Below are 22,572 nucleotides of genomic sequence, written 5' to 3' on the forward strand. Positions count from 1 at the left end.
TTTTTTAAAAGGAAGACATTTCTTTAAAAAATTATATATGATAGATTGTCCATTCTTTTCTGTTTATTCATCAATGCAAAATTTATCATTTTTTAAAAATTTGTCCATTTAAGCCTTAAAATATATTTCTGCTTATGTGTATCTTCTAAGTTCCCTCTATTCACTTGTTTCTTTCCCTATCATATGTTACACATTTTCTTATGATCCATAGTATTTCTTTTTGGCTTTTTTCTAGTCATTCAATTTATCACTGCTGAATTATATTATGTGATGAATACATTTTAATTATGAAAAATGAAATGACTTTTCAAATTAGAATGAGTAAGTTTTGCTCTCAAGAGAATAATATAAACATTTCAACCTGAATCATTTTAATGAATTACTTCCAACAGCTGCCCCTGAGTACAGGAAAAATAATACTTTGTCAAAATTTGTTTAAGTGAGCCATATCATTCTCTTGCTACATCTTTCTATTTAGTTGACACATCAAAAATGACTTAACTCATCCATTTCACATTTGTCCCAGTTACATCAAAGTTCTCAAGTTATTTTAGTTTGAAAGTTGAATAGTGTCTTTGAAAGTTTCCAAAAGGGGATCTGAACAGATGATTAAACAAATCTCTGTCCTCCCACTCTATGGTAGACAGTGTTTTTGTTATTATCCCGATCCTTACTTAAAGGTTAGCTAGAAATCTTTGTCACTTTAAATCCCAGGATCTTACTTAGGATTGGATCTTGTCTAGATAATAGTAGCAATTTCACTAAGTGCCTATTTACTGTCTGTTCATACAAGTGCTTAGAAGACTCCACTGGCATATGTGTATCCTTCACTCCCCTCAGCTGCCTCTGTACATGTAAGCATCTCTAGAATTCAGACTTCCTTCCTTTCACATGTCTGCACTCTTCCCACCTTACTTGGTATCCAGGCCTTTGTTCTCCCTTTTCAGCCTGGGAGGTAGGGAAGTACACTTTTAGCCAATGGCACTAATTAACCCTACTAGCCAAAATTGATAAAAATAATATCCTGATAAAACAATAAAACAAAACCTTAACTGTTTCTTGACATGTGTACTACATAGTATTATATTTCAAAGATTTATTATTAGATACATTGTTCTATCTCTGCCATGGCTAAATATATTGGTAAGGATCTTTGTGATACTTTTTGTTCAAAGTTTTATTGATTTAGTTAATGAATGACTACCTTTGCTTGGCTATGTGGACTTTAGCAAATTAAATGTTTTTTACTTTTAGGAGGGGGAGGGTTGTACTAATAATGAAAGAATAAACCCAAACAAACTGGGTCAGTTTTAGTACTCTAACATAATCTAAAAAGGAAAAGTTAAAATTGTTGCTCTAGGACACCATTAGCCATGTTATTCAGAAATGAAGCACTTTAGTCAAAGTAAAAATTTACTAGGTAAGTTTTGGGAATGCAAATATCAAAACCACAGGTCCTCATCATAGAAGCGAGACCAGACTAGCCCAAGAGTAAAGAGTAAAACAGCATATAACTACAGCAGAAATTAAAGGGTTTTTCCAAACATGGGGATCTTCATTTGCCTAGGAAGAAAAAGGCACAGCATTTAAAAAAGAAATAAAGGGGCTTGTCTTACTTACAGTATGGTAGTATAGATATTGGGGGCAGTTTTGGGCAGTAGATCTTAAAGCCAACTAATAAAAAATATTGTATAACATACATTCCCGTGTCAGCAAGAAAATAACCAAAGTCCTCAAAAGAAAAAAATGATGGAGCACCAGCAAGAATCCAGACACTTGAACAAGGATTGAGAGTGGCAACTGCTAATCCCTAGAGATCTCAAAATTTTCTTTTAATAGGCACACAGGGAACAAGGGTTGGGAGACAAAGCCAGGACCCAAGCAAGTTGTGGGTTGAGTGGAAAGCTACATAGAGTGAGGATTTCAAATGACTATTCTCTGAGAAAATGTGAGCTAGGAAAAAAACCCATCCTATAGAGGGAAACATTCATTGGTCTATGCACCAGGTAAAAGGGTTAAATCTCCCTTGAGAATTCATGACTGTGCCGGTTATGGGCTTAAAGTCTCACTACCAGTTTATGTGGGAAAAAAAACCTTAATCTCAAACTTTAAAATAATCCTGGGTTGGTAGTGTGCCTAAGTACCTGGCAAAAGAAGGAACACCTTCTTCAACCTGGGGCTCGAAGAATTTCTAATGTTAAAGCTCCGTGAGGGATTATAATCAAAACTTGTAAAGTCTGCCAAGACATAAAATATACTGTTCAAGAGCCACATTAGCAAAAGAAACAATCCAAAGTACAAAGACAACAGATACTCTAATTGTCAAATACAGAATATAAAATGAGGGAGTGTGTTTGAAAATATAAAAGAGGGTATTGGAAATATAATAATAATAATTGTGGTAATAAATGTCTCCCTAAGATTTCTGTCTCCTGATTATTCAGTCAAACACTAATCTAGGTACTGCTGTGAAGGGGTTTTGCAGATGTAATTAAGAACATTAATCAGCTAGCCTTAAAATATGCAGATTATCCTGGATTATCCAGGTGGTCCTAATGTGATCATATGAGCCTTTAAAAGCAAAAGAGGAAGGTAGAAGAGTCAAGTGGGTAAAATGAGACAATGGGAAATCAGAGAGATTTAAAGCATGAGAAGGACTGGACTCATTATTGGTGGATTTGAAGATGAAAGGAGTTAGAAGCCAGGGAATGCAGAAAGCCTCTAGGAGCTGAGAATGACCCCTGGTTGAAATCCAACAAGAAAACAGAGGCCTCGGTCCTACAGGTACATGGAACTGAATTCTGCCAACCACATGGGAAGAGCCTAGAAGTAGATTCTCCTTAAGAGCCTCCAATAAGGAGCACAGCCTGGCAGATGCCTTGATCTTAGGCCTATGAGACTTGTTTTGGGACAGGTCTGTTAATCTACAGAATTTTAAGATAATAATGACTACTGTTTTAAGCCCCTAAGTTTTTATGTTTTGACAATAGAAATCAAATATAATAAGGAACGAGAGACTATGAAAAGTGACCAGATAGATCTGAAAAAGTATCAAATAGAAATTTTAGATATGAAAAGTGTAATATTCTAATTTTGTCCTCAGGTCCCCATTTTTCTTGGCAGCAGAACATTTAATCTAATTAAATCTAAGTCAAATTCACCATTGCAGTGTTTTAACTGATTTCAGAGTCTAACTTAGTCAACTTAGTTTTTGTGTTTTAGAGCCTCTCTCTTATTTCCTTCAGCTTAGGGTTTTTATCTAAGTTTTGTAGACCGTACATATGAAACTCTCACTGGGTGGCAGAAACGCATCTAGTCTTTGTGATTGGACTGGCTTCCACTGAGATGTACATTCCTATGAAGTGTACAATTCCCATTGGCTTTATCATTCACTTTTGATTTGAAGATCTACTTATGCGACTCACATCATCCCTGAAATCAACATCTCTCATCATAACCACAAGCCCTATTGATCCCCCACTTCAGGAGCTTACAGGACTTTGGATGCTCTCTGCATCTCTCTGGGGTCCAAGCAGTCTTAGGAAGAAGGTGTGTCTAAGCCTTTTATTTTATTTAGACACTCCTTGCCATTAGCGTACTCTACTGCAGGACTCCATGTTAAGTGCAAGGGAGAGAGAGCCTGAAGCTCACATCTTACACCCAGAAGAGTCAGTATATTAATCAGCTCATGGCAACAATAATGAATGTAACCTATAGCCACAGAACAGAGCAAATCAGCCCAGCTCAAATAGACACCAAAGCCATTGTTTGTCTAAAGCAGTGTTTATGAGCATAGGATCTGGAGGCTGACTGCCAGGACTGAATTCCTGCTCTACCACTCACCATCCCATCCTCAGATATGTTAGCTAACCTCTGCGTGCTGCACTTTCCTCATCTGAAAATGGGCCTCTGGAAGCAGAAGGATATTTTCATAGAGTTATAAAGATTAAAGGAGTTAATACACAGGGAACACTTAGAGCAGTAACTGTAAGTAAATGCTCAATATTAGATAGCACTCTTATTAATGTTGTATCATTTTTATTCCTTACTACATCGCACAGAAGTAATTGCACTGATAGAATCAGTAGCCTTGGTCAAACTCCTTCTTCAGAAGACTCTTAACCAGGATCTCATTGAAACCTTAGATTTACACGTACTGAATGGAGCACTGGGTGTTATACGCAAACAATGAATCATGGAACAATACATCAAAAACTAATGATGTAATGTATGGTGATTAACATAACATAATAAAAGAAAAGAAAAAAAACCCTTAGATTTGCATTAGAAAGGTTATTCCTAGTTTATAACACCTAAGTAGAGATTTCCAGAGAATCTTTTCATTTTTACCCAATTGGTCCTTGGTTGAGAGAGAACACTGAAGGTGAAACAGTGAACAAAATATGTACTTTTTTAAATGGATCTCCATTTATAGAATTCAGCACACAAAGAAAATACAGGAAAATTTAGACACCATATACAATAATACTACAAACCAAGTTCAATGACTTTTTGAAATAACGTGGCATGTTGGTATCAAATGAGCCTCTCACTCCATTAAATGATTCTCATCATTAGTTTTCACTTCAGGGATTTTCAAATAGTTCAACCCCCCGCCCCCGTTGCCAGTGCTCCCTGGAGCATTGTCAGCAGGGTTGTTGATGAATCCTGACAGCTGTAGTTCTGCACACCTGCTGAGCTGAGTGCACCCTCTGACCTCCCCACTGCAGCACATGCGCGGCTGGGCCACTGAGTCAGACGCCATGCCTTTGTGGATATCGTTCTGTGAAAAGTATGCGGTGAAGATTACCAAAATATCAGAAATGTCACGTAGCCTCCTCCTTCATTCCAAGAAAATTTATGTGCTCTTGCATCCATGAGTAATAGCCAGCATTTCCATTATTTTCCTTATTTATTCTAATTGCTTCATTCTGTCCTTTTTTATTTAGCACACCTTTCTTTCTTGACACATTGTCTTTTTTTAAAAAAGCAAATGTGTTTGGACTTCTCAGAAAGTCAGATACTGTGTTTGTTATAATCTCAAGAATAGTGGTTTCTTACAGCACTTCTACACAAAGAAATTACAAATATACATCTACTCCAAATTCTATTATGGCCTACGAATACATTTTCAAATAAAGCTTGAAAATGAAATACCTTATATTTTGTGCAGTGGCTTTCAAACTCCAAGTCATCTTGACAGAGAGTGGGGGAAAATTTTGGTGGAAAAGCTTAGGGAAGAAGAGATGTTCTGAATAAAGGAGGTTTGATTTATCTTAAAATGACTGCCATGAAATTGGCTTTTGGTTTGAAGAAAGACTTTAATTCCTCAAACAATTTTGTATCTGTTAGAATGTTGGCCTTCCAGACTAGCTTCCTTTCCTTCCTTAACACTTCTTGATGGAGTTTAGGGACTTTCGCTACCTTTGACAATTAAAATAAGCTGTGTACCAGAAGCAAAAATTTTTGAGACTAGAACAGGAACCCAATGAACTCTAGTCATAACACATAAATCAACTTAGGAAGAATTGACATCTTAAAAATTTTGAGTCTCCTGATCTATGAACACACTGTATCTCTCTATTTATTTAGGTATTCTTTAATTTCCCTGACTAGTGCTATAGTTTTCAATGTACAGTCTTGTTCATCTTTAAGCACATTTATCCCTAAATGTTTCATATTTTTAATATTAATATATTTCAATTTTTGATGCTATTGTAAGTGGTCTTGTTTTTTAGCTTCAATTTCTGAATTGAATTTCTGAATTGCCAGGATTTAGAAATGCCATTTATTTTTATAAATTGATTTTGTACCTGCACCCTCGCTAAGCTAACTTATTATTTCTAGTTGGGTTTTTTTTTTTTTTTTTTTTTTTTAGATTTCATAGGATTTTGTACATAATATCTTCTGTGAATAAACTCAGTGATATTTCATCCTTTCCAATCCGGATACTTTTATTTCTCATTTTATCTTAAGGTATCCTTGTCTTTTTTCTGGGGAGCCTCGGTGGTACAGTCAGTTAAGTGTCTGACTCTTGGTTTAGGTTCAAGCTGTGATCTCAAGGTTGTGGGATAGAGCCCCATGTTGGGTTCCACAACAGGTGTGGAGTCTGCTTGGGTTTCTCTCTCCCTCTTCCTCTGCCCCTCCCCCCTGCGATCTTTCTCTCTCAAATAAATAAATCTTTTAAAAAAAAGGATGTCCTTGTCTTTTTTCTTCTTTTAGTAGCAAAGCATTTTTTTCATACCATTAATTATGAATGTTGGCTGTAGAATTTTCAGAGCCTCTTTATCAGATTGAGGAAATTCTAATGCTAGTTTGCTGAGTTTTTGTTTGTGTTTTAATCAGGAATGGATGTCGGAATTTGCTAAATGCTTTTGCTACGTCTTTGGAGGTGATATTAATGATTTTCTTTTTTAGTCTGTTAGTATGCTAAATTACATTGAATTAAACAAACTTTGAACATGATATTTTTTATTTTTATTATTAGATTTTATTCACTAATATTTTGTTAAGAATTTTTGCACCAATGTTCAGGAGGGGCATTGTCTATAACTCTCTTACTTTGTTGCCTTTGTTGTTGTTGTATTAGGGTAATGTTTGCTTCAGAGAATGAGTTAAGAAGCACTTTCTTCTCTTCAATTATCTGCAGGAGTTGTAGAATTTCAATCCTTTTAAACTTATTGAGATTTGTTTATGAAAGAAATTGTTCATCTTGATAAATATTCTGCCTTAAAAAGGATATGTATTCTGCTGTTGTTGGGCAGAGTCTTCTAAAGTGTCAATTGGGTCAGCTTGGTTGCTACTTTTTCTCGTATTCTATATTCTTACTGATTCTTTTCCTACTTGTTCTATCAGTTATATATTGAGAGATGTATGTTGAAATCTTAGCCGATAATTGTGGATTTGTCAGTTCTCCTTGCATTTTTATCAGGTTTTGCTTTATGTTTATCAAAGTTCTATTTTTTGGTTGGTGTGCCAGTGTTTAAAATTGCTATGCACTCTATGCCTTTATCACTATATAATGCTCTTTTTATCAATTTTGATATTCTTCACTCTGAAATATATTGATATTAATATAAGTATTACAACTTTATAAATTAGTTTTAGCATGGGTTATCTTTCTCCAGCCTTTCATTTTTAACCTACTTGTGTCTTTATATAAAGTGAGTTTCTTGTAAGAAATATAATTGAACCTTGTTTTCTTATGTTTTAATCAAATATGACAGATTCTGTCTTTTAATTTAGGTGCTTGGGCCATTTATATTTAAAGTGATTATTGGTATAATTGCATTTAAATCTACCATTTTGTTATTTTTTTCTATATTATTTGTTCTGTGCTTTGTTTTCCCCTTATCCTGCCCTCCTTTGGATTAACTGACTACTTTTTTCTTTTTGACTACTTTTTACTATTTAATTTTATTTCATTTCTTGACTTACTGTAATTTTTGCAGTTGCTTGAAGATTTATAGTATACATCTTTAACTTATCGCAATTTACTATAAGTAATATATTATAATTGTATCATTATATAATTATATAATTATAATATTCTTAAAAGAGTTTATACCTATAACCCCCCCATTACAACTTTGTGTTGTCATACATTTTATTTCTATATGTATCATAAACTCAAAAATGCATTCCTGCTATTTTTTATCTAAATAGTCAAATATCTTTTGAAAATATCAAAAATTGTTTTATATTTCCCCACATTCTTTATTCCTTTTATATAGGCTTGTTATTTTAATTTCTACCAGATATAATTTTTATTCTTTAGCTTTTGTAAGTCTGAAAAAATATATATTTTGCTTTCATTTCTGAAGAATATTTTATTATTGCTTATAAAATACGTTTTTCCCTATATGGATCACTGTTTTTATACAAGAGTAGGATTAGAAAATCAACTCCTTTTTTGAATCCTCTTGATAATTTCTTTTAATCTGTTTATTTTTAAACTTTTACCCTGGACTTCCTTCCAAGAAAGATTACAATTAGATTATAGATATTACAATCTAAGACAATTTTTTAAAAATAGAGGAAGAAAGAGCATACGTAGGGAAAATAAATACAGGAAAATCAGTTGAAGCTAAATGCATTACAGTACATTTAAGATACGTTTCATATAGTCAGGTGTTTGTTTACCTTGGTGATAAAGAAGATCCCACCCTTAATGACATTAATATAATAGTGAAGCTCCTGAGCTGTTTCTTAGAATGCTCTATAATAAAATCCCATAAAAATAATCACAAAACATCACTCAGGAAAAGCAAGTCTTGTTATGGGTGGGAAGTAGGGGTGAGTTGAGGTGGGGTGAGGGCAGAGTGGAGGAAAAATGCCACACTTTTAGTTCAGGTGTTTGGTATCCTACTGGCTTGACTCTGAATATTTTATCTAAAGAATGACCATGATAGTCTTCAAAATATATTCCATATATATCAATTGTTTTTATCTATTTTTAATTTTTAATTATGAAATACTTCAAATATATAGAAAAGCACAGAAAATATTAGTAACAATACCAGTATACCCACTATCCCATGAACCTACCATGCAAATTTTTAAAATTAGTAACAATTTATAATACTCATTCCATATGTTTTTTCCAAAAGAAATAAGTAATCCAAATAATATCTAAAGCCCCCTAAAACTCATTACTGCCACCAGAGGTAATCACTAACCTCATTCCCATCTAATCCATGATATCATACATTTTCTATATTTGTGTGTATGTAAAATCAATTTATAGTACTGTGTTTGGAGTGTTTTTTAAGTTTTATATAATTTTATCATTCTATGGGTATATTTTTACAATGTATTTTTCTTAGGAACTGTAATAATATGTGTAGATCTAGTTTATTCATTTTAATTTCTGTATAGCATTAGATTTTAAAAGACATTTTTATCAACTCCTCTAATAATGGACAATATTTTTTTCCTAGTAATATTCTTGCACATGGCTCGTTGTGCACATATATGAATTTCTCTAGAGCAGATCAATGCAATTGAAATTGCTCGGTTCCAGAGTATGGACATCTCCAATTTTACTAGGTATTGCCTAGTTGTCTTTCAGTAGTGATCATATTCATTTATACTCCGAGTATGACAGCAAGGTACAGGAGTTCTCATTTGCCCACATCCTTTTCAACATTTGTTGTTAAACATTTCAGTTCTTGCCATTCTCATAGGAATTTTATCTTGATACTGCTTTTAACATTTTTCTAATATTTTCTGAGGTTGAGCATTTTTCCATATATTTATTAGCCAGCCCTTGGAATTTCATGTTCTTTGAATTGTCTATAAAGTGGGTTTCCCTAACCTTCTGTTATTTCTTTTTATTGGTTTATAGTAATTCTTTACTTTAGATAACAGTCCTCATGCTGGTTGGCAGGTTGTTGCGGCTGCTGCGGTGGTTGTTCTTATTGATGTTGTTTTTCACGATGGATTACCGTTGAACCAAATTGTTCATTTTAACATAGTAAAACTTACGTGTTTTTTCCTTTGTATTTTGTGTTTTTTGTCTTTTTTGCCCTCTATGAATATACTCTATACACTCACTTAAGAAACACGTCCCTGCCCCCCCAATATCATAAAGCTATTTTCTTATGTTTTGCAGCAATGTTCATATAAAAATTAGTTTATAAGTTTTCTTTCTTTGTCTTTGCCCAACTATATTATCAAGGTTACAATATTCTTATCATGTAAGTTAAGTATCTTTCCCACTTTTTCAATTCCCTGGAGTTACTTATATTAGATACAGATTATCTTTCTTCTGAGACTCGAGAAAAATTGGCTATATAAATACCTAGAATTTTCCCACAAAATTTTGCTATGAAAGTTCTCATATAGCCAAGTTGAAGGAATTTTAGTGAAGGTCCTTCTACCTACTACCTAGATTCTACCACTAACATTTTACTCTACGTTTATCACGTATCTGTCCATCTCGCCATCCCTCTACCCAACTAGATTTTTGGTTAGTAAATTGATGTGATTCTGCTTCGATGTTATAAATCAATTCATATTTAAAAAATTTTGTTATGAATGACTTTCACCTTAGTTTTCAATATTATTGGAATAAAATTTTCAATATGATCCTGTTATTTTGTCTATTTGTAACTGTGTCCATCTCTCTATTATTTTTTTTACAAATTGATCACGAACTATTTCATAAAACATCTCAATAAACTACAACAAATAGATTTTAGACAATGCTTCATTACCACAATGTAATAAAATTAGTAGCTAATGACCAAAAGATAGTTCAAAATAACCCCATATGTTTAGAAGTCTTAAAAAGATCTCTAATAAATGGTAATACAGTGTGAACCGTATGTTATGTTGTTGTGTTTGTTACATATGTTCTAGATGTTACTAGCCAATAACATCTCTACGCTGTCAGCATTTATTGCTACCAACTGATTTGTGGTTATATTTAATATGCATTTTCTTTTGTACTGCATTTGTTCAGATCCTGTTTTATGTGCTTTAATAAGATCCTACAGTCTTATTTTTATAGGTCCCATGCTGATTTTATGTTACTAATGTTATCATCAGAACAAATACTTTTTCCCTGAGCTACTTTTCCTGTGGAATTCTACACGATGTTCAGCTGATTCACTGTAATCAGTACATGCTTCGCTTCACTTATTTCAACATGGCTAAAAGCTGTGATCTCATCTGTTCTTGCTAGAAGATGGCATGTGTCACTGATTTTCCTTACTCAGATTTCTGTTCCTATCCAGATTACTTAGTCTTTTCCTGACTCGGAAAAGCGGTTGCTTGAAGAACATTTGCTGGACACAACGAATGACAATTGTGCACTTGCTGTTCCTGGTCCTGGTATCTCCAGGTTTCCCCCCAGATATTTCCCCCTGATGTTCAGAGTCAGTCCCATGAGGACTTCTGGACTAGACCACCACACCTACACTTCCTTCACTCAGCTAGTCACAAGGCACTTATTAGACTCGAAGCTGTCTTGGGGCCCAGCATTAATAAAAAGAGTAGCTCACCCATTTTATGGTACAGCAGGCACAGTTCTGGGGGATTTCCATGTGCTGACTCACATATTTTGGATGCAGAGATTTTATTTCACAGGGGTCATAAAAACATTTTTAACCTTCCTACAGTGAGATATATTTGATGTTTGCCTCACCAGTTTGTTAAAGGTGGAAAAATTAATTTAATTCAGATTCAGAGGCAGCAAGATTAGTGATAAACAAGTTTTCAGCATTTTCCTCTTGCCCTTATGGTTAAGATTAAGATTGCCACTACAGATTAGATTAGCATAATTTCAGTTATTATTTGCATAACCTATGGAAAAATATGCAAAGGCAGCCAAACATAATTTATTATTTGGCCTTTAATACTCTTATTAAAGTCTCGCCAGTGACTGTAGAAGGTTATAAATGATCCTCGCAGGATTTTTTTAAATTATTTTTTTCCGTCTTCATTCATTTGGTGTTATTTACTAAAGCTACACTCAGTGCCTTTGCATGCTTCTCTAATGGTTTTTGTTTGTGTTCAAATAGATAAGGGAAAGTACATATACAATCTCCAGGCCCTCTATGGAGGGAGGATCTGACCTTGGGTTTTCCTGGGTGCTGAGCCACTTCCTAATGTTGGTGACTGCATGCTTGCACTTCCTTTGTTAGCTGCATGATGTATCTGTGGGTTGCAGAGCCAAGGGATTCAGGGTTTTCATTCCCTTTTGAGTCAAATTCTTTAGGCTTGCTCTTAGTCTTCTCGATTCTGGGCAAAAACTCCTCCTTCTAATCACTATGGAGGTAAGTGTTTGCCCGGAGCCAGGCTCTGCCCCACTTCCCATTCCTTACAGCATAGGGAAGAGGACAGGGGCACTTCTGCCAAACTTTCTGAGGGAAGGAAGGAAAACAGACAAACAAAACATGCAGCCCTTTCATGTGCATTCTCATCTCTTCTTCTGGGAGATTCTGATTTCTGTTACACACTGGCTCAATGGGGAGAACTAGTTTACTCATTGGTCTTTGAATGTCTTTCCATCTCCCTGCAGTATTTATCAGGGTTTCTCAACAACGTTAACTACTGACACTGAAGTCCAGGTAAGTCTGTTATGTGAGGAGATGTCCCAGGCACTGTAGAATGCATAGCGGCTTTCCCGGCCTCTACCTTCCAGATGCCAGGAGCAGACGTCCTCCGTTTGTGACAACCATAGTTATCTCTGGACTGTGTCAAATATCTCCTGGGGGGCAGAATTACCCCAGTTAAGGACCACTAATCTATATTATATTTAACTGTAATTATAGATACTATTAATCTAACTTACAGAAGATAAATAATTACAGAAAACAAGGGTGGCTATTGTAACAAAATACATTTTAAAATTTTACATTTAAAAAAGCAAGTAGAATGTTTTTTAAGTTGATCAGGTTGACAAAAATATTAAATAATTCAGTAGATGGGAATAATGTTAAAATGACCAAGAGCATCGCACTGGAGCCCACCAGGACTTAACAGCTAGCGGTCAGGCGTCTATCCTGTAGTGACTGAGAAGCAGTCCTCCTGCTTTCCTTCAGCGATACTGGAATGGGTCCTCTGCTCTAGAAACTGGGCAGAGGACTGGGGTTACAGGAATGAAAATGAAACAAAACAGTCCTTGTCTTCAAACATTGTTTGACAAATATCGTTTTTCTGAAGATATAATCTTAATAAATTCAAGGAATCTAGAGAGTATGACGTTGAATGAAAGTTTAATTCTAAATTTTGTCATTTTCTCAATTTTTGCCAAACTACTTTTGCCAGTGTCAATAAAATAAAATTTCACTAATTTTTGTCAGTGAGAGAAAGATCATTGTGAATTGCCAAAAACTATTTAATAAATCTTTTTTGTATTTTCTATTGTTATTCAAATTAAATTAACTAAAACTTTGCCATAATAATTTTAGGAATCTGTTTTCATGACTAGGTAAACATGACTTTAAATTGGCTTGTCGTTTGTTTACGTTCATACGTCCTTCTTCAGAACATATATATCCCTTAACAATATATATTCAAAATATGACATGATAACATATTTCATTAGTTTATAATGAATGTAGAAAATATCTTTGTAAGACTAGTCTGTGAAGTATTTGCCTTTCCTCCACTGATATACATTGAGATCGTTTGCAATGTTTTGTTATTACAATTGGGTGATGGGCATTAAGTAAGGCCCATGATGTGATGAGCACTGGGTGTTATACCAACTGATAAATTATTGAACACTACATCTGAAACTAATGATGTACTATATGTTGGCTAATTGAATTTAAATAAAAAAATAATAATATCCTCACCTCAGCTTTCAAAAAAAAGTTTAAACAAAACAAAAGATACTGCAATGAAAAGCCTTCTTCATGTCCCCTTGTGCGCTTAATTGCCTTTTCATATATTTTCCCATTTATTTTTCTGTTGAGTTGTTTGGCTTCTATTTATTAAACTGTAGAATTTCTTTATACATTCTTGCTTGTAATCCTTTGACACTTAGAGTTGCATATATCTTATCCTGATGAATGACCATCTTTTGCCTTTGTTTATTTTGTTTTTTTAATCAAGTTGAAGATTTTAGATTTAAACCCTCATTAAATTAGCTTTTAATCCTTATTAATTTTTACCAAATTAATGTTTCCTTTGTGTTTTATTCTATATGTATCTTATGTGAGAAAAGCCTTCTCTACTCCACTTATAAAGTTATTCCCTATAATTTCCTTTAAAATATTTGTTTTGCTTTTAACATTTGTTTTTAATCCATTTAAAATGTATTTTTGTAAATACTGAGGATAAGCATCTATGTTTAAGTTTTCAGTACGAATAAACCTATTGCCCTGGTAATATAAGGTGAGAAGTCTAATATTTTCCCCATTGATTTATAAGACTGTCTTTTCACATGCCAAACTCCCTTAGAAGAATAATCCCTGTGTGGGGACTTTAATCTCTTTTATTTACCCATTGGTCCCAGGTTTTTTTTAAATAAAGTTTTAATACAGTTTTTAAATAAGATTTATTTTTGGAATAATTTTGGATTTACAAGAAAACTGCAAAGACATTATAATATTTATGTTGTGCACCCAAGGTCCCCTATTATTGACACCTTAATTAGTATGGTATGTTACAATTAATGAACCAATATTGGTACATTATTATTAACTAAATTACATTCTTTAATCACATTTCCTAGTTTTACCTAATGTCCTGTTTCTGTTCCAGGATAAGACCACGTTAAGTTGTCATATCTCCTTAGGCTCACCTAACAATTTCTCAGACTTTCTTTGTTTTAACGATCTTGACAGTGTTGAGAGGTACTGGTCAGGTAGTTTATACAATGTCACTTTATTGGGATTTGTCTAATGTTTTTTTCTCATTATTAGACTGGGCCTCTAGGTTTTTTGATCTGCTTGGGTGCCTGCCCTGCTCTCCCCAGAAAGCTTCATTATGTGAGTAATACAACTTTTCATACCCTCTTGGTGCTTGTGTGGCTTATTAGCCTGACACAGGAGCTAAATTTGAGGAGGAGGGGAGACAGTCAATCCTGCTTCAGTAGGATGGCCATAACAGTTACATTGTTCATTAAAACAAATTAACATCTTTGAACTGAGGCCCTAAACTGTGTTCTAGTGAATGTTTACAGAGCAACTAAATATTCTTTTAAACTTCTCACCAGGATATCAATTATGAGCGTGTGGTGATAGATTTTGTGTTGCATCTGTCTGACTTTCCCCTGTGGCTCAACATGATACTCTCTCCGAGATCATAGTCATTCTCTTATCTTTAAAAAAAAAAAAAAAAAAGCTCTAAAGCTTTGCTTCTAATGTTTTGGTATTTAATATAGTTTTGAATTTATTTTGTGCTACTATAAGGAAAAAATATAATTACATTTTCTATATAAATGACCAATTAGTCTAATACTGTTTGTTGAATGCCCTTATCTTTCCCCACTGGTTTGAAAGCCTCTGTCATATAAAAACATTTCCCTATAAGTTTGTGCAATACCACCATAGACTTCAAGAAGGGGAGCCTCTAGCTTAGGGCCCATGCTTCAGAGGGTCTGCTGTGGTCCCCCTCCAGCCACATCCCTTCCTATGGTGAGAGGAGACATCAAGGCAAGAGCCCATGTCACAGTTTTAAACCTAGCTAGTGATAGATACCCTGGATCCCAGAATTCCATGCCCAAACAACTCTGGGCCCACTTATATGACCTGCACAACATGCTTCCCCCAAGAGAGACCATACCACAATAAGCCTGAGGGCTGGCCAAGTGGATGCTGTGTTGGTGGATTCGTGGAAAGAGCTTGGATGTATAGGCTAGGGTCCTGGTGTCCATACATAATGTGCATGAGACCTTTGGGAATGGGAAGAGAATAGGGTTAGGCTGAGATTCAGGAGCTGGAGTCTGAGGTCTGCTTCTCCTGTACCACCACATTCTGAGACAGAACTCCAGGAATCCAAGAATTATAAATTCAAATCTTGCCTTCCAAATATATATACATATAAATGTGTATATGTCAGATTAAAAAGATAAAATATATTTCACTTAATTGTTTGCTAGCTTAATTAAATGGCATACGGGTTTCCATTTGCAGTCTTGCACTAGTTCCTACAAATGTTAAGGGGCATCTTGTGTTTGTGTATGTTTCTAGGTTCTTTATCGTGTTCCACTGGGCTGTCTATTCCTGTTTCAATAGCACCCTGCCTTAATTAATATAATAATTGATCAAAAGGGCAATTCCCCTGCCAATTTTGTTCAAAATTATCTAAGTCATTTTTGTCCTTTTTTCCTCCAATATAAATTTGGGGGATCAGCATATCAAGTTAAAAAAAAGTCTCCTTTAAGCAATCACCTTAAAAAAACTGTTTTATTCTCTTCTTAATTTAGAAGCTCCCTTTTAGCATAATTTATGAATTTTCTCATATTTTAACTCCCTGCCATTGGTTCTGTCTTAGCCTCTAAATCAGTCGTTCTAGACCAGAGGTGATTTTTGTCCTCCAGGAGATATTTGATGATGTCTGGAGACATTTTTGGTTGTCACAACTGAAGTGAGGGGTGCCACTGGCATGCAATGGGTGGAGACCAGGGATGCTGCTAAATGTCCGACAATGCACAGGATAGCCCCCACAACAAATTGTTTGACACAAAATGTCAATAGTGCCAAGGCTGAGAACCCTGCTCCAGGTGACATGGGAACATGCAGACCCATTATGATACACACATACACATTTGTGTACTTTAGAAGTGTGTGTACTTGTTTGCACATGTGTGAGTATATTGTAATCAGGGCTTAGGTAACTACTTTCTCACCCACTGCCCTTCATCTGAGATTCGCAAAGCAATTTACCAACATTATCTTGTTAATCCTCATCCAGTGCTCTAGAAATACGTGACAACATGATTACACTTGTTTTATTAATTCAGAGACATAGATTAAGTGCCTTACCGGTGTACTTTACAAAAGAAAAACTATTGAAAAACATATTTCATGAAGTCCCCTGTTTCAGCTATTATGTGATAGTTGATAGTTTCATCCTTTATTCTACTTATAAAAGTTGGATGACTTTTCTTCAGGCAACAATACACTACTTTTCAACATGCTATTTAATTCTAAGTACCTAATTCTTAACATAGAAAGGAATCTAATTTTAATGCACATTTTAAAATTTTATCTAAGTGGGTAGAAATATTTTCACACTTGAAGAAAAAAATCTAAGGAAAACTTTTATAGAAAATTGTAATGGGAGAGCCTGGGTGGCTCAGTCAGTTAAGCGACTGCCTTCGGTTCAGGTCATGATCCTGGAGTCCCAGGATCGAGTCCTGCATCGGGCTCCCTGCTCAGCAGGGAGTCTGCTTCTCCCTCTGACCCTCTCCCCTCTCGTGCTCACTCTCTCTCTCTCTCTCTCTCAAATAAATAAAATCTTAAAAAAAAAAAGAAAATTGTAATGGGTTACTGATTAAAAATCTGAGAAGAGCTAATGCTGTAAAGGAATTTACTAAACTAATGAGAAGCAGTGCCTTTAGGTTTTAGACTTCATTTGTAAGCTTAATATTTAAAAGCAAACTGATCTTCAGTAATTCTGAAGGGATTGTTACTAGACACGTTGGTTCTTATGAAATCAGAAATCTGGATGTGGCTATAAAAGAATAGTTCATGCTGAAGGCACTGGTCATAGGGGCAAGTACATCTTCCTTGCTCCCATAGCTGGTGGAATTATACTTAAGTATGTGTGATGATTAATTTTAGTGTCAGCTTGGCTGGGCCATGGTGTCCAGATATGTGGTCAGACATTATTCTGGATAATTCTGTGATAATCGTTGTTTTGGATGAGATTAGCATTTAAAATAGTAACTTAGAATAAAGCTGATTACCCTCCTTAATGTGGATGGGCCTCATCAGGAGAATTCCTGAGAACCATAGCCTGACCTCCTCCTAGCAAGAGGGAATTCTGCAGCAGATGGCCTGTGCACTTGAACTACAATATTGGCTCTTCCTGGATCTCCAGCAGATTTGGGGACTTGCCAGCCTCAATATTCATGAGTCAGTTCCTTAAAATAGGTACCTTTCCATACAAAGACACACACCCTATTGGTTCTGTTTCTCTAGAGAACTCTCAGTAATACAGTATGTAATGAAATTCTTTTTGTAAAAATTCTTTATTATGATCAACGATATGTGGGAAAATGGATTGAGAAGCATATACTTTGAACTAAAAAGAATTATACACAGTATCAAGTGGCCAGTTGTGTTTTCTTTTATTTAGACAATCGGTTTACACACTTTTTCATCTTTTTCTACTCTCAAATCCCATCAATGTGCTGCGAGTAGTACAAACAAACTGAGATAAATATCACATATCTAGTTCTCCTGTCCTTGAACATATGGGAAACTAAATTTCCTAGGAGTTCTTGCACTTAGGCAGGCCAGTGGGACTGGTCTTGGCTAAAGAAATGTGAGTAGAAATGCCCTGTGTCACTTCCAGGTTGAGGCAGTAGAAATCTTGCCGTGCAATTCCCCCGTCTCCCCGCTCCCCTCCTACACCAAAACCCTGAAACCTGATGTTGAAATGTCGGTTCTGATTTGCTATTGATTTAGAGAAAATTATTTTCTTTGGGGCATCAAAGTTTGTTTTTGTCATAAGCAAGAGCCTCTCCTTCCTATCTCACTCACCCCAGACCCAGCTCATTGCAGAATTCTCAAAGGATTTCATCACCAATAAAGACTGACTTTAACTCAGGAAATTTACTTAGAACTTTATAGTATTAGGCAATTTGCTAGCTATCTGTGAGATCCATCTTTGACATAAAATAAGCTATTAAATTTGCTATTATCATTTCTAAGAGAGTAGGACAGCCTAATTAGGTAATGACTGGTGATGACAATTATACCATCTTTATTTTTCCTTGTATGATTCTAAACTTCTCTCCTCTCCCCACACCACTGACATTATCACCACCACAATCAAACTCCTTTTTCATTGGTTTAATCATATTCTGCTGGGGATGGTTGTAAGACAAACAATAACAAAAAGTCTCAAGAAAAAGAAAGTTTAACATTTTCACAACTCCTTAGTTTTGAAAGAATTTCAAGGAGCTCCATTCATAATGGACAGCCACCAGATAGCTACAAATGGATGTAATCTTTCTAAGTCCAAAGATATTTTCCAAAAATAACACTCCTTAGGGTCACTACCTGAAGTCTGAAGCAATTAACATGAGGGCATAAAGCTCCTGGTGGTTTGTGGCTTTCTTTCTATGGTTCCTGATACTTGCTTTCAGGGGTTTCAGTAAGTCTAGACTGATTTCTTCTAAGTGTGCAAGAATGCAGGTGTACCAACATAGCTCACTCGCTTGCTCTCTCTCTCTCTCTGCCTCCAACAATCCATAGGATATAGGGGGTATAAACACTCTTCCCTACTCCAGCCAATAACATTCCTGAAAGAAAACAATGAATTATTAACACCAGAGATTGTCAAACTACTTGTAATACAATAGTTACACAAATTATGAAATGTAATCTGTAGTTTGTTCTGTTATTTTCATTAAGATCGAGTAGACAAAGTGGTAGAGACCTATCACTACATGCAAATAAATTCTTTTCTCATCCAGGCCTGTCCCTATCCTCCATGAAAACCCTTCTGGTCACACTAATTATATGAGGCAGCTTGTCAGGATAACAGAGGCTTTCATGCCCACCACAGATAATCACATTTGGGTGTCAAAGCAAAAATTCTACCAAAGTTAAATAAGTAAGGAAGATTTTATGCAAAGCTATTGCAACAGGAGAGCAAGGCCAGAACTGAGTTTGAGTTCATGTCTGTTGAAATAAAAAGCAGGAGAGTTTGTAAGCACTGCGGTGAGAGTGTGGAAGAGTGCTGGAGGACATTAGGAGGGAAGGTTGGTTAATGAGATGAGTGGAGTCACTGAGTTATTCCTGGGTTTGCGAATGTTTTTCTCTGTGATTAGGCCGTCTGTGTTTGCTACTATACAACCATAGAACTTAAAAGTTAGCCTCCTATTCTCCCACAGAAACTGTAGCCCTATCCCCTTGATGATTACATTTTAAAGAAATAACTCCCAGCTCCAGGAGAAATACATTCCTGGGTTTAAAACTGGTAAAAGGCTTCTAAAAGGTTTATATCTCAAAGGAGTAGAGAAAGAATTTGCATGTTTCCTAAAGCAGATGCTCTGAGAAAAGGGAGGTCAGGAGCCTGAAATCAGGAAGAAGTCTGTCTGAAGTCAGGCAAGCTGAGAGGAATGTTAAGGCTGTCTCGGTCATGGGTCCATTTTAGTTACTGCTGAACTAGAGTGTCTCCATATGACATTCTACAAAATAAAACTTGCAGAAAATGGACTTACTTTCACTGCATACAAGAAGGGTTAGCCACAGAATGGCCTCACTGGGAGAAGTTTCTCCTCTAAGTCAAATCTCCACATAAGTAATCATTGAAAACTACATGATGTCAGTATGTTTTTCCAGTATGTTCTTACTGACTATTGTAATCAAAACACAAAACTCATTTTCAAATGAAATCAAGTCACCATATGGTTCAAGTGACCTGAAGAAAGGCAGTTGCTTTCTGGGTACTTGCTTTACGCTCAGACGTGAAGGAGAAAAACTTTTCTTCTTTTTGATGATATACAATGATGGAACTGCTAGTTTGCTCCCCACTTCCAAACATCACAGAATGAGCTTTCTTACCAAAAACCAAGGACTTTGGTTTTCATTGCTACCTCAAACCCTCCCCAATTCCCACCCCTGGTACTTTTTGTTCTTTTGTTTGTTCATTTGGAAGTTGAGAAGCTTGCTTACCACCTTGCTCTTAGAATATAATTTGAGTTCTGTTTCTCTAGGCACCCAGAAGTCAGAAGACACCACATAAATAAAATTAACTGCATTTTGAACCAGGCTCTAAGCTGGTTAATGGAAACTGAGATGAATTGTTTCTGAATGGATATCAACGCTCATCCTTGCAATTGGAACACCTGTCCCGACAAATAAAAGAACTGTTGCTTAAAAAATAATTTTCTGTGTGTAAATCTCTGTGTATTTCTAATCATACTTACTGTCATATAAACAAAGTGCAAGTTAGAAAGGAGCTCACTTCCCAATAGTTGGATCTTCATTTCCTAACATTCATCCACAGTCTCTGCTGGGATTACTCACCCATACCTGTCTGTGCACATTGTTCCCACTGTATGTTTGCCTCTCCCAGCAGCCATCACCTATTACCCAGCCTCTGGGCTAGAATATTGCCCTAACTGCTACTTCCCTAAGGTGCTTAGAGCCAACCACTCACAGATTGCTTTTTTCTAAGGGATGTGGTTTCTTAGAATTCATCTGTGTTTTCTTTGTTTCTTTTTCTAGCTTTATTGAGACAGAGGTGACTTACTGTATAAAAGGTGTACAACGTGATGACTTGATATATGTATATATTGTCAAATGATTACCACAATAAGATTAGTTAACACTTCCGTCACCTCCCGTATTTACCTTTGTGTGTGTGTGGTGAGAACATTTAAGATCTCCTCTCTCAGCAACTCTCAAGTATACAATACTGTATTGTTACCTATAGTCATCATGCTGCACCTTAGGTCACCAGAACTTATTTATAAGTGAAAATTTGTACCCTTTGACCGATATCACCCCATTTCCCCCACACCCCATGTATTTCCTTATGCCTTTAGTGCATGTTGGGCTATTCAATTAAGTGGACACAGAATACAACTTTTTAAAAATTCTGATTGGCCACAGTCACCCTTGACTGCAGTCTTAACATTTCTATAATAATTATGCTAATGATCATCTAATCAGAAGAAAATACTTCAGTGTCACCTACTGTAAGGCATATCTTTGGGGCTGCTTTGGTTAGCATCAGATCATTTGTAGTCTTATAAAGTCTTCGTGACCAAAATCTTAAATGGGGGAGACCACTGAAGATTTTAGATATAGTGCAAAATCAGGAAATGGAGTCACTTTAACAAGATTAGATATTATTATCAATTCCTTGAAGTAACATGACAAATACTTCATGGGAAAAAATGGCCTATTGAATGTTAATAACAAAATTAATCAGAAGGAAGGAAAGAAGGATGGATGGATGGATCAAAAGGACTATGGATTATAGAATTGGTAAAATACAGTTTTTTCTCAGAACAACATGATTCTTCCTCATTTTGTCATGTTTGTCATGTATGTTATTTAATCAATATTCAGTTATTAGACACTTATACTATGTAATCTTCCTTATTATAAAGCCTTCTGCAATAAACATTCACAAAAACACCTTAGCATGAATCTAAGTGGCAAACAAGTATTATGACCTGGCAGTACACATACCAGACCCAGCACAGCATTTATTGGAGAAAACTAGCCAGGATGGGGCAATCAGAGGCAGGTACACAGTCCCCTGTTGCCCATCACACCTAGACTCAGTGCTCAAGGATAAAGCAGGGCCAGAGAGAAGTCCTGGGGAGCTTAAAGGCCCCCAGTGCTTTCCCTTCCCTTAGTCTAACCTGTGTGGTTCCAGCACGATATGGCAAAACTCTGGCCTCCTGCTCTAGTCTACCCTCTCCACATTCCTGGTTGATGAAACATGAATCGAAGAACCTAAGTAGAGGACAGAATTTGGAAAAAATGATGGATAAAGGCAATATATTTTAATGTTTAGGCAACATCTTGCCTAAACTGCCCAACTCACTTCAGGCATTTTCAGTTATATTGCTCTGTTTTAATTTTTTTATCACAATTATTATGACCCTGAATTATTTTGTTTTATTATTTCCTCATTTCATGTCTCCCCAGACTTGAAGATAGAGTCCATGAAAGGCGGGACCCTGTCTGACTTACATTCCTGGCATGCAAAATAGTATCTGCATCATTGTGAGAACTCTGAATATTTGTTAAAAAAAAAAAAAAAGGAATGAATAAATAAATTCTATTACCTTGAAAATCACCTGTACTTTAGACATATACTATGTAATATAATATTATATAAAGTATACATTTATTAAGTGTAGATGCATAATACACATAGGTATGAATATATATATATTATATATATATGAATATATAT

The 22,572-nt window shown here is 35.5% G+C and overlaps 1 protein-coding gene across 1 annotated transcript in view; it reads left to right on the forward strand.

The window, feature by feature from the left end:
* The window catches only part of SLC13A1 (solute carrier family 13 member 1), a 124,023-nt gene extending 103,534 nt beyond the window's left edge, over positions 1-20,489 (forward strand). The window contains exon 18 of the mRNA XM_064575630.1: positions 20,351-20,489. The gene's annotated coding sequence lies outside the window, so the exon portion shown is untranslated. The remainder of the gene's footprint in view (positions 1-20,350) is intronic.
* The last annotated feature ends 2,083 nt before the right edge of the window (positions 20,490-22,572 follow it).

The sequence above is a fragment of the Mirounga angustirostris genome, unplaced genomic scaffold (genome assembly GCF_029215605.1).
Source record: "Mirounga angustirostris isolate CCGP_5_RB_7025 unplaced genomic scaffold, mMirAng1.0.hap1 SCAF_12, whole genome shotgun sequence".
Classification (NCBI taxonomy): Eukaryota; Metazoa; Chordata; class Mammalia; order Carnivora; family Phocidae; genus Mirounga; species Mirounga angustirostris.